Source organism: Lupinus angustifolius, chromosome LG12, assembly GCF_001865875.1.
Source record: "Lupinus angustifolius cultivar Tanjil chromosome LG12, LupAngTanjil_v1.0, whole genome shotgun sequence".
NCBI lineage: Eukaryota > Viridiplantae > Streptophyta > Magnoliopsida > Fabales > Fabaceae > Lupinus > Lupinus angustifolius.
Window position 1 is genome coordinate 6,057,240 of NC_032020.1, and position 12,898 is coordinate 6,070,137.

Sequence of the window (12,898 nt, forward strand, 5' to 3'; positions counted from 1 at the left end):
ATTGAGAACAAGCAAGCAATTAAATAGTAAAAGAGAATAGAGATAAGAGAATAACATAAGAAATTTGGTAATGAGATTCTGCCAATTGTGTTTACATCTCTGGAAGTATTGAGAGACTACCACTATGTACTAGAGAATGAAGATTTGTGTTTGTGTCTATTGTTCTCATTGTTACATTATGTTTATATAATACATAAATATATAACCCTCTACCTCAATCCCCTTACATCAGTCCAAACCCATAACTTGTATTGTTGTTATCTAGAGAAAATGCCGATCCATTTGAATATGAGTCATTACACAACAATCTCCACCTTGATGAATATCATCAATCTCCTCCATAGTCCAGCATTGGTGAATGTTCAACAAGCTTAGACAATACCCGAACTTATCTACATTAATTGGCTTGGTTAACATATCAGTTGCATTTTCTGAAGTGTGGACCTTATGCAATAGTATTTGCCTACAAGCTACCAACTCCCTGATCTTGTGAAATCTGACATCAATAATCTTGGTCCTAGCATGACACACTTGATTCATTGTCAAGAAGATAGCACTATGACTATTATAATGCAGCGGAACTCGACCATTCTCAATGCCCAATTCATTTACCAACCTCATAAACCATAATGCCTAATTCATTTACCAACCTCATAACCCATAGGGCTTTCTTAGAAGCTTCACCAACTGCAATGTACTCTGCTTTAGTTATGGACATAGCAACAACAGACCGATGTGATGATCTCCACAAAATTGGTCCACCTACAAGGGTGAAAGCAAACCTTGTTGTGGGCCTTCAATCATCCAAGTCTCCTGCATAGTCTGAATCAACATAACCAACAACTAAATGCTTACTTTGTTGGCTGTCAAACATGATATAAATACTTGTAGTCCATTTCAAATATCTAAAAATTCATTTGACTATTTCTCAATGTTGCTTCCCTGACTTCGACATTACTTGCATACTTGGAATCTTTTACATGTACTTCTTCTCTTCATCTATCTTTGGACATTGACCTAGGGAAAGCTTGAAGTGATTTGCCAATGAAGTTCTCACCACTTTAGCATTGCTCATATCAAATCTCTTTAAGATCTTTTCAATATAGCTTTGCTGGAAGAGCCATAGTTTTCTGGCTCCCATTTCTTTGTGAATCTCCATCCCAAGAATCTTTCTAGCAGCCCCTAAATATTTCATGTCATACTCCCTATCTAGCATAGATTTCAACTCATTGATATCATTCAAATGATTAGCGACAATCAACATAATATCGAAGAAAATAAAAGAGACATCAACAAGGCTTCTCACATAAACACAACAACGATACTCACAATGCTTGTAACCAAACTTCATCATATAAGTGTCAAACCACTTTCACCAATGTGTGGGAGACTACTTTAACCCATATATAGACTTCTTCGACTTGCAAACCAAGTGACTTTGTCCAGCTGCACCGAACCATTCTAGTTGTGTCATGTAAGTTTTCTGCTCTAATTCACCATGGAAAATGGAAATTTTCACATCCATTTTCTCTAAGTGTATATCCGAGCTGGCTACCAAGGCAAGCACTATCCTGATTGAAGTGTGTCTCACCACTGAGAAAAAATTTCATTGTAGTCGACCCCCTTCTATTGTGAATAACCTTTTGCTACAAGACAAGCCTTGAAATTCCCCCTTCTTTTTCTAATATTGTTGGCTTCCTCTTGTACACCGACTTGCACCGAACTACATGCTTGTCTGGGGGAATGGACAAGCTCCCAAGTTTGGTTCTTCTGTAAAGACTCAATCTCCTTCATTATGACATCCATTCATTGCTCTTTCTCTAGGCTGTTTATAGCCTCTTGAAAGCTACATGGATCTCCTAAGCTGATATGGAGAGGGTCGGGGCCAAGTTTGCACTTACCCAACCCGAAATGAATTTCAAAATCTGAACCTGAACCCGACCCTAAACTAAGCGGGATTGAAAATAATACTATCATCCCCAAACCTGTCGAGTTTTAGATAATCCGAACCCGACGTGAAACCCGAAACCTTTATAATTATATATAAATGATAGATATAAGGCTCTTCACTTATTTATTTACACATTAATTAGCATATATTTTCCTTTTGTTGATGTGTATAGGAGCCATAAAAACATAACATGTGCTTCTTGAATATATTGTGGTATTGGGTATAGAAATCAAGCACTTATATAGAGAGGTTTATTGTATCAAAAAAATTTGATCAGTGCATGATGAGCAATATTATATTAAAAGACTTGGCCCATTTCCTTGGTTACTAATGAAATCTTCTTCATCTATAATGCATCGAACCATTGTTAAGTAATTAGTTATTGAAATATTTTTTATCCTCTTGTTTGTGATATCTCCTCTATCAATATAGAAGATGAACAGTCTGAAGGAAAGAATTGAGAAGATATAGATAGCCAATTGACATGGAAATTGTGTAAATTCACTTGAAAAGACAACTGTTATAGAAAAAAGGTGAGCCTGCAATTCTTATCTCTTATATTCTGTTGTAGAACGGGGCGGGTTTGGTGTGGGTTCGGGGTAGGGTCTCACTTATACCAGAATCAAATCCTAACCCGAAAGTTGAACTCGGATAAAACCTGATCCCGAATTGAGTAACTACCGATTTTCCCGATTAAATTCAGATTGGGTTCAGACAGGTAACCATAGGTTTGGTTTTATTTACCATCCATATTAGACATGAACCGTTTCTCTAATGTCTCTCATACCTCTATTATTGACGTCTGATATGTGCCAAAAATGAACACAAGCTTGGCACGGTCAAAACACAAGCTTGGCACGGTGAGAACACAAGCTTGGCGCGAGCCACCACATGCATGGCACATACTAAGTGCTCATTGAGGAGCTTATCATGGCACCTGGAGCGCCCAACTTGGAACCACACACCTGGCCAGATCGACAAGCACTAAGCCACATCAACATCAGGTACGGTCAAAGTTGCTCAAGCATATAGCTCAGCGGTACCATATATGAGCTTGGCGGTGTGTACTCAGCAAGTTGGCTTGACACCCAAGTATGCTTACCTCTTGCATGATCTCACTCTAAGTAGCATCCTTAGGCTTTTCAAAAGTAGCTCACAATAGCTGGGCCAAGTAGGTCACCATAATTTCTCGAGGTAATTTTATTTGTATTTTATCTTTAATTCAAGAGGAGAATGAGATGAAAAAAATCATTTTGTAATCTCATTTGTGCATGGTAAAGTGTCTTAAATCCTTGGATTAAGATGGCTAATGCTCCTAAATTTTAGTTGAGTTTTGGCTCACTAATATTTCTTGTAACTTGTTGTTTCATTATGTTGAATTATGTTTAAGTTATTACTTTGGCAATTTCAATTCTTTAAAAAGTGCTTAATGCAGCTTTAGCTTGATGACCTAAAAGTTGATTTCAAGATCCAAAATGCTTCTTTTTAAAGTCTTGACAAATGAACTAAAAAGTAGGAATGCACCTTCATTTTCCAAATCAAAGCATCCATTTTAAGCAACTTGTAATCAAGGCTAATCAATGTTTACCGAGCATGAAATAAGGCATGACAACTTATTTCGTCGAGTGGCAGTTTTCTATTGATTAGTGTATTTTACAAGGTTTGAAAATGACTTTTTCTAGCCAGGGGACTGAGGGAAATTTTATGAACTGGTGTTTGGAATAATTGAAGTATAACACATAACTTTCATAAAAAAAATTCATAGATACATGTTACGAAATATTTCCAACATTCAAACTAAATAATCTCCTCAAGAATTTGTGCATATTTGTTGTTAATATTTACCTTTTAGAAAGTTAAAATTTCATAAACAAAACCAAACAAAAAATATGTTCAAACTTTATTAGTAATATAACATGTTCATAATAATGTTCTATTAGGAAATTCCTCGTGGTTCGGCATAACCCTATACTATACTACAATTGAATCTTGAAAGAGATACAAATGTAAAATAGTAAATTGTTATCAAATAAATTTTATTTGTTGACAAAGAAAGAAACCTTGAATCAAAGTGCAATTTAATGCATAAATGGTATCTTTGTGAAAAGGAAAAGTACACAGTCATAATGGGTGATCTAACTACTAACTTTTACTTTTTGTCATTTACATTTTCACAACTAACATTTACTTTCTGTCATTTAAATTCTACAACTAACAATTTATTGCTTTATCCATTTATTCTTTATTCTTTACCAACCTTCCATAAGGAAGTAGTTTGGTTAATAAAAGGAAATGAAAATAAATATCACTCATTATCACTTGTGTTAATTTGCTAAATTCATTTCAATAAACTGATGTTGGAATTTATTCCATAAAACCGAGATGATATGAAGTTATTAATAATTCAATAAAGCTAAGTCTTTGATCAAATGGTATATTCTTGAAGCCATTATGGCATCGTTGGAAATTCTTTCCAACAAAGCCGAGATGGCGAGCAAAGAATAAACCAGTCACTAAATAATTTGATCGGAATCTGTCTCGGGACAAAAAAAACTCGTTCAACAAATTGGTGTCAGTGTCGGGAGTTGCTGAATTAATAGAAATTATTATTTACTATGTTATATTATTAATAATATTGTATAAAAATATATTTTTTCATTGTTTGTATAAATTAATTTGAATTTGTATAAACAATGTAAAATTTTTCTTTAAATTAAAAATATTGTCTATTCTTAATCACTAACTTTCTTGTGAAAAATAGAGACATTGCCTTTCGTGCATGCAGTGCAGGAATGAACATGTAGAATTTTCTTTCGATCTAGAACTTGATCAAACTTTAAGAAAGAAAAAGAAAGCCCATAGGAAGGCCAAGCAAAAAATCAGAATCAATGGCCCATAATCAACAGACTACTGAAGGATCAAGGGCAGAGAACCAACCAAATGTTGGTGGATTTGTCAGTTTCACACCGAAAAATATGATAAGGATCAAAGTGGGCCAGTTTTTAGATTTTGTATGACCCAAATTGGGCCATTTTTGTGTTGTCCAACATATGGCCTTTGTCACATGTCTCTGATTTGCCAATCTCCAAGGCAAAGCTCATCAGTTTTATATATGATGAAGACTTCATCGACATTGCTGCAGTCATCTCTGATGCTATTCATGATTGCATCTCGAGGGGAATTCTTTCAATGATTTTGCCTTCGTTTATCATTGAATTTTGTAAGTATCAACAAGTAGCTGGACCTTACAAGGAGGCCACAACCTTGAAGATAGAAATCAATGCATCATATGTAAGCACTTATTGCAAGGACAAAAGTATCTCACAAGCACAAGGTGAGCTTAGAAAAACATTTGGTGATTTGAGCCAAAATCTACAAACTACTCATGGGAAGAGAATGAATTCCAAGATAGACGCCATAATACAAGAACAACAAATGCAAAACCTACAGCAAAAGGCGTACTATTGAGGAATCAAAGGGATTTACAAGAGCTTGCATATCATCTTTGTAAAGAAATCCAACTTCAAAGGAGGATCCTATGAGGAATATGTAGCAAACACTAAGTGGCTCGAAGGAAGATCACAAGACCCAAGTAAGGAGTAAGAGGAGGAGGAAGATGAGGATTGAGAAAGCTCTTTCTGGTTTTCTCTTTTTTCTTACATGAATTTCTAAATTATTTGTCTTTATGTTGCAATTCTAATATTTGGTATATTGTTTTAAGTTGCTACTATGTTTTTAATTTATGTTTTATTGCGTGTTTAATTAAGTTTTGTGTTTAAAGTAGTATGCTATTCTTTAAAAAATTTCATATGATCAAACATCTCCTTAAAACCAATTTTCCCATTGGCTTGAGGACAAGTCATCATTTAAAGAGGGGGAACATGGTTTAATGCATATGTAAATTTTTTAAAGAAAGTTGATATTGTCTATAAGATTGTATAGTAATTTAAAAAGTAAGTTGGTTGTCCATAAACTCAAAATTTGTTTTCAAAACCGAAATCAAAGTGGCTAAATGAAAAGATTGTGGCATGATTGCATGATTAGAAATTGCTAAGCATATTTTGACGTAAGCTTTTATTGAGCAAAATGAGATATATGCTAAACTTTTTGTGAAAACATCACATAATATCATAACTTGAATTTTTTTGCAAATGAAATTTAAATTTGTATAACATGATCTTTGCAAACATTTTTTAAACCAAGAAGTGTAAATCTAAGCCAAGTGAGGGAGTGAGCCAAACACGTGAGGATCAAAGTTTAAATCCCCATTTCATTTGTCTAATTAAACTTGTTTGAGTCTTTAAATCTCTTAATTGCATAAGATTGATAGGAAGTGATCAAGACATGTTATTTCTTTATTTGAACCAAATGGCCAAAAAGTCTAACAAAAAATTAGAATTATCCTTTGATAAGCTTCTTTGAGCCAAACAAAGTAAAATTTTTTTTCAAAATTATCCCGTAAAACCAAAATTGAAAACAATGTTCTAAAAGAGAGCATTAATTTTTAAAAAGAGAGGATGTTATAAAGAATCAAGTTGAGGGAAATTGGTGGACTTGGCTTCTTAAAAAGAATTTTTTCTCTCCCAAATCTCTTTACCAAAACAACAAAAGTTGTAAAAGAAAGTGAAAAACAAAAAGAGATTGAGAAATACAAATAAAAGCCAAAAAGATCCAAGGTTCAAAAGCTAAGAGGTTGGAGAAGAAAATTATGGAAAAAAGTAGAGTGAAGTGCTTCATTGAGAAAATTTTACAAAATGCTCTCTTTTTTCTTGAACTTAACTTGATTTACTAGAAAAACCATGATTATCCAAACCAAGCCTCATTAACTGAAAACAAGACCTTAGTTATCCTTGATTGATTATGAAATTTAAGGGAATAGGCGAGACAAAGAACATGTTCAAATTACTACAATCAAATGGTTGAAAATTTGAGTGAAACACTTACCCCTTCGAAAAAAGTTTCAAATTTTGAACTTGTGTGCAAAAATACTTTTTGATTGAAAAATATTTGCTTAGGTAAATTGTTACACACTTTTGATGAGTAAAAGCATACATTTTATGTTTGAAGGATTATGTGTAAAAAATTCACAAGTCATTAAAAATCTCATTGAAAACATTTGTTTTGATCATGCTTAAGCCAATTTGAAATCATGTCAATCATATCTTGAAGAATTAGCTAAGTGTTGAATTCGGATGTGCATTACCATTTGTTTGAGGAAAAACAAATTCTTAAGTTGGGGGGAGTTGATAAGTGCCAAAAATGCCTAAATTTTATACACTTTTTATGGCACTTATCCTTGGTAAAATTGAGAAAACCAACTTAATTCAACATTTTTTGGATAAAATATCACAATCTTGTATAATGCTTCGTGTATTTATTTTCTACATTATTTTGTAGGATTTAGGTAGAAAAGAGATGAAACATTTAAGTGCAAGAAAAATGCTCAAAGTAGGCCAAAATGACCCATACATGACATACTTAAGCTTGGCGTGGAAAGCTGTGTGCTTAGCCTTAAGCATGACTCAACAAAACTTGGCCTATGTGGAAAGCATGAAGTAAACATAAAGCTGCTCACTAAGCATCTTAGTTTGGATCAAATGCACTCCCAACATGACCTGGACACCAACTTGGCACGCTCAGAGTCCAACTAGGCACGGTTAGACTCAACCTGACACGATCAGACTCAACTAGGCAGGATCAGAACACAAGCTTGACACGAGCCACCACACGCATGGCACATGCTAAGTGGTCATTGAGCATCTTAGCGTGGCACCTAAAGTGCCCAGCTTGGAACTACACACTTGGCCAGATCGACAAGCACCAAGCCACTTTAACTTCAGGCATAGTCAAAGCTGCTCAAGCAGTCAACTCAGCAGTGCCACATAGGAGCTTGGCGGTATGCACTCAGCAAGTTGGCCAAGTTGGCTTGACACCCAAGTATGCTTACCTCACGCATGACCTAACTGTAAGTAGCCTCCTTAGGCTTTTCAGAAGTAGCTCACAATAGTAGGGCCAAGTAGCTCACAACAACTTGGGTGACTCAGCCCCAAGCAGGTGACTAAGTTGCTTGGCCAAGTGGCAGAGAGGAGCTTAGCAGGGTCCTTGAACTAATATAAAGAGGAGACACTTCAAGGCTTGAAAAGAGCATTCCATTCATACAATTCATACACTTCCACACTTCATCCAAATTTCTCTATTCTTCTACACTTTCTTCTTTGTAATTTCTTGGAGGATTTCTACTCCAAAGTAGCTTAGGTAATTTTACTTGTAATTTCTCTTTAATTCAACAGGAGACAGAGTAATCAAATGAGATGTAAACATTCATTTTGCAATCTCAGTTGTGCATGATAAAGTGTATTAAATCCTTGGATTAAGATGGCTAATGCTCCTAAATTTTAGTTGAATTTTGGCTCACTAATATTTCTTGTAACTTGTTGTTTCATTATTTTGAATTATGTTTAAGTCATTAGTTTGAAAATTTCAATTCTTTAGAAAGTGCTTAATGCAGTTTTAACTTGATCATCTAAAACTTGATTTCAAGATCCAAAATGCTTCTTTTTAAAGTCTTGACAAATGAACTAAAAAGTAGGAATACACCTGAGTTCATTTTCCAAATCAAAGCATCCATTTTTATGCAACTTGTAATCAAGGCTAATCAATGTTTATGGATCTTGAAATAAGTCGTGACAACTTATTTTGTCGAGTGACAGTTTTCTATTGATTAGCGTATTTTACAAGGTTTGAAAATCACTTTTTCTCGTCGGGGGACTGATGGAAATTTTATGAACTGATGTTTGGAATAACCAAAGTATAACACATAACTTTCATAAACATTTTTCATAGAAACATGTTAAGAAATATTTCCATCATTCAAACTAAATTTTCTCCTTAAGAATTTATGCATATTAGTTGTTTATGTTTGCTGGTTAGAATGTTAAAATTTCATAAACAAAACCAAACCAAAAATATGCTCAAACATTATTTGTAATATAACATGTTTATAATAATGTTAAAGTGTTATCAAATCAATTGTATTTGTTGACAAAGAAAGAAACCTTGAATCAAAATACAATTTAATTAATAAATTGTATCTTTGTGAAAAGGAAAAATACATAGTCATAATGAGGGATCTAACTACTATTTTTTACTTTTTGTCATTTACATTTCCGCAACTAACATTTACTTTCTATCACTTAAATTTTGCAACTAACAATTTATTGCTTTATTCATTTATTCTTTATTCTTTACCAACCTTCCATGAGGAAATATTTTGGTTAATAAAAGGAAATGAAAATAAATATCACTCATTATCACTTGTGTTAATTTTCTAAATTCATACGAATAAACCGGTGTTGGAATTTATTCCACAAAACCGAGATGTATGAAGTTGTTAATACTGCAATAAAGCTAAGGTTTTGATCAAATGGAATATTCTTGAAACCATTATGTCAGCGTTCAAAATTCTTTCCAACAAAGTCGAGATGGCGAGCAAAGAATAAAGCAGTCACTAAATAAATTGATCAGACACTGTCTCACGACAAAAAAACTCTTTCAACAACGTCAAATCCATAACATGATACATCAACTAATATGATGGACAGAGCCATATGGTTGTGCAACCTTCTCCTTCCATTCTTCCCAATCTAGTTGGTCCATACCATCTAGTTTATTCTCACACAATGCCTTTGATAGACCTTGTTGAGCCAACACTTTCTTAACTTTCCCTTGCCACAATCCGAAATTACCAGTTTCATCGAACTTCCCCACCTCGAATTTGTCACATGGTTAAGCGCCATATGATACCAATTATTGGGAACAAACGAGCAATCAAATAGTAAAAGAGAATAGAGATAAGAGAATAACACAAAGAATTTGGTATTGAGGTTCGACTAATTGTGCCTACGTCACCTAGAGTGTTGAGAGGCTACTAGTTTGTATTAGAAAAAATAAAGATTTGTGTTTGTGTCTATTGCTCTCCTTCTTAGATTAGTTTACATAACACATGCTTATATAGACCTCCAATACATAGTGGGGTAGATGACTAAATATTTATGTATCATGTTAACCTAATATAACAAGGGTAACAATATACATACACAAATCCTTATTCTCTAATACATAATGGTAGCCTCTTGATGCTCTGAGAGATGTAGGCAAAATTGCCCAAACCTCGTTACCATATTCCTTATGTTATTCTCTTATCCCTATTCTTTTTACTATTTAGTTGCTCGCTTGTTCCCAACAATTCTATCACCCGCGAGTCCACCATTGAAGCCTCAACTACACTATTGTCTCATATGTAATCTAAACACTTTGTGTTTGAGTCGTCTCATAGCTTTATTCCCTCCTCTACTTCGACTAAGTCCTAATGGCATCACGGTCACAAACCACTACAACAAATTTTGTATTTAGTGGAGAGTTTTTATGCGATTACGGAGGTTTACTCATCGTGTTCTCCCTGTAACATATGACATAAGCAAGAATTATGAGAAAACATATAAGTTTTAATTAATGAAAGTGACTATAAGAACCAATGTCATCACTACATTGCTGCTAAGGATGCTTTAAGCCGTGAAATGGTGTTCTCTAACATTGCTTACAAGAATTTTTAATAGATTGCTCAAGAATATTATTCATTAAACCACCTTTCAGCCACAAAACTTCCTTATTCAGCAAGGAAATCCTGAACCCTGAAGAAGTTATAAACATATTAGTTTTTAGAAAGAGACTAAATTTTCACCTTCACACAAAACCAACCAAACTCTTGTGCTTCTAATCATTACTTCTTGTAATTCATATATTTAATCATATAAGTCTCTTGGCTTTAGGTGCACAGCTACACTCTATCCTTCATTGACCACATCATCTACATAATACATTATTTATGCTTGAGATGCTTCTATATAAGAATTATTGTGTACTATTCAACCAAAACCCTTTACTGTATGAATAAGTCTCATATCCTAACCTAAAGTCACGTTATATGAACGATTCATTTATAAACTAAAGACTAAATTCTCCTAACATCTAATTTTCCATCTTCAAAATTAGGAATCTGAATCCCTCCATTGTTATTTCAGCATATTTTGGTTCATAGAGATTATAGTATATTTATTTGACACCTTGTTTAATTAACCTGTTATAGTATCACACTATCCATTTCCAAAGAAAGGATAAGACAATGGGCGTGGTAGAAATAAAAAGCCAACGTATATAGTGAGATACTTTTCTCTAATAGTCATAGTCCACATGGTAAATCAGGAAGCAGTCCTTCACATAAGCACCGTGATCGACAAATACCCCATTCCTTTAACTGCAGAGTTGATCGGTTTTTTTGAACTTAACCGTAGTCAACTCCAACCAGGAATCCAGTAAAAAAGTGTAAGAATGTAACACGTGGAAGGTGATGAATTATTCAAAATGCAGCTACAAAGTGTTCATCATGGAACCATTTTAAAAGTTCAAAGTCTAAAATCACTTTACACAACTTTGACAAAGGAAAATAGAGAAAGAAGATGGAAAAGTACACAAATTTAAACAGCTTTATGAATGAAAACTTTAAACAGAGAAATTGCAAACTTATAAGGCCCAAGTACAAGTTGATACTTACAAAGGTCAGTGATCAATGAAGGCAGAATCATTGAAAGAACTCCCCTTGTAATGCAATCATGAATAGCATCAGACATGACTGCAGCAATGTCAATGGAGTCTTCATCATATGTAGAACTGATCAGTTTTGCCTTGGGGATTGGCAAATCAGAGACATGTGAGGAAGGCCATATGTTTGACAACACAAAAATGACCCAAATTTATGAAAGTTGGATCATACAAAATCTATAAATTGACCCACTTTGATTGAGCTCCAAGCCTTCCAAACATAAGCTTTTCCTGACATCGGCTTCATCATGTCCTTCTCCTTCCCCCAAATAGGCAGCACTTAACTTCAATTGATAGGTGCACAAGTCATGATCATTTGTTGATGATGAGGTCCACCGGTTTTCCAAGTAATCATTTACCATGTACTTGTCATAAAAAACTTGGATCCCATTTACTCATGTATACTGATTCATCCTTGCCTCACTTGAAATAATGGAGTAGGCATAAAATTGTTTCACCACGTCCAATGAAAACATCTTTTTGGGTTGAGCAAGCTTTTGCCAACCGTACCTTTCCACTATGAAAGTGAAGCCTCCAAATTCATTTAATCCAAGTTGACAATTTTTTCCAAATTTGTTGCACTTTTTAGAGTTATTTCTTTGAATTTTTTCTTGGCATCATTTAAGAAATTTTGGTGCTCTTGTCTTCATTAGTATCTTCCTTTCCTCTCCTTGATGAACTCCTACAAAATTTATAATTCCATCGAAATATTTTTTCCAAACCAAGGAGTTTAGTTATTAAAATCAAGACTTGAGATTTGTTTAGAGCATACAATTATTTTTGCTTCAAATTTGTTACTTTAAGAATATTTGTATTCATTACCGAATCTTAATATTTTCACAAAGTAAAAAACAAAATGTGATGCCTAATTCAAAAGTGCACAACTTTCAAAAAAGTAGTCAAGTTGACTATTCAATGATGTTTGTATTGTTTGTGATTTTTGAACAAGTTTCATGCCAATTTTCATTTATAGTGTTCGGTTAACATGAGATTTCAAAGTGTTGGTTTTTGAAATTTTTTGCAAAGAAATTCATGACTTTCAATTTTTGCTCATGTTTGAAAGTGTGCATGTCAAGAGGAGCACTTTGGAAAGTTTCTCACTATGTGTGTTAGTTTTGATGAGGACAACTTGTGTTTATAAGAACTTGAAGATCATCAACAAATCAACGTGCTTAAGTCTCAAGATTGGTATTAGACTTAGACTAGTAATTAGTTTAGGTTGAGTCTAAGGCTTAGGTAAACTCAATACATGTCTCATATGCATAAAACTTCAAATCTTTTTAAGTTTTG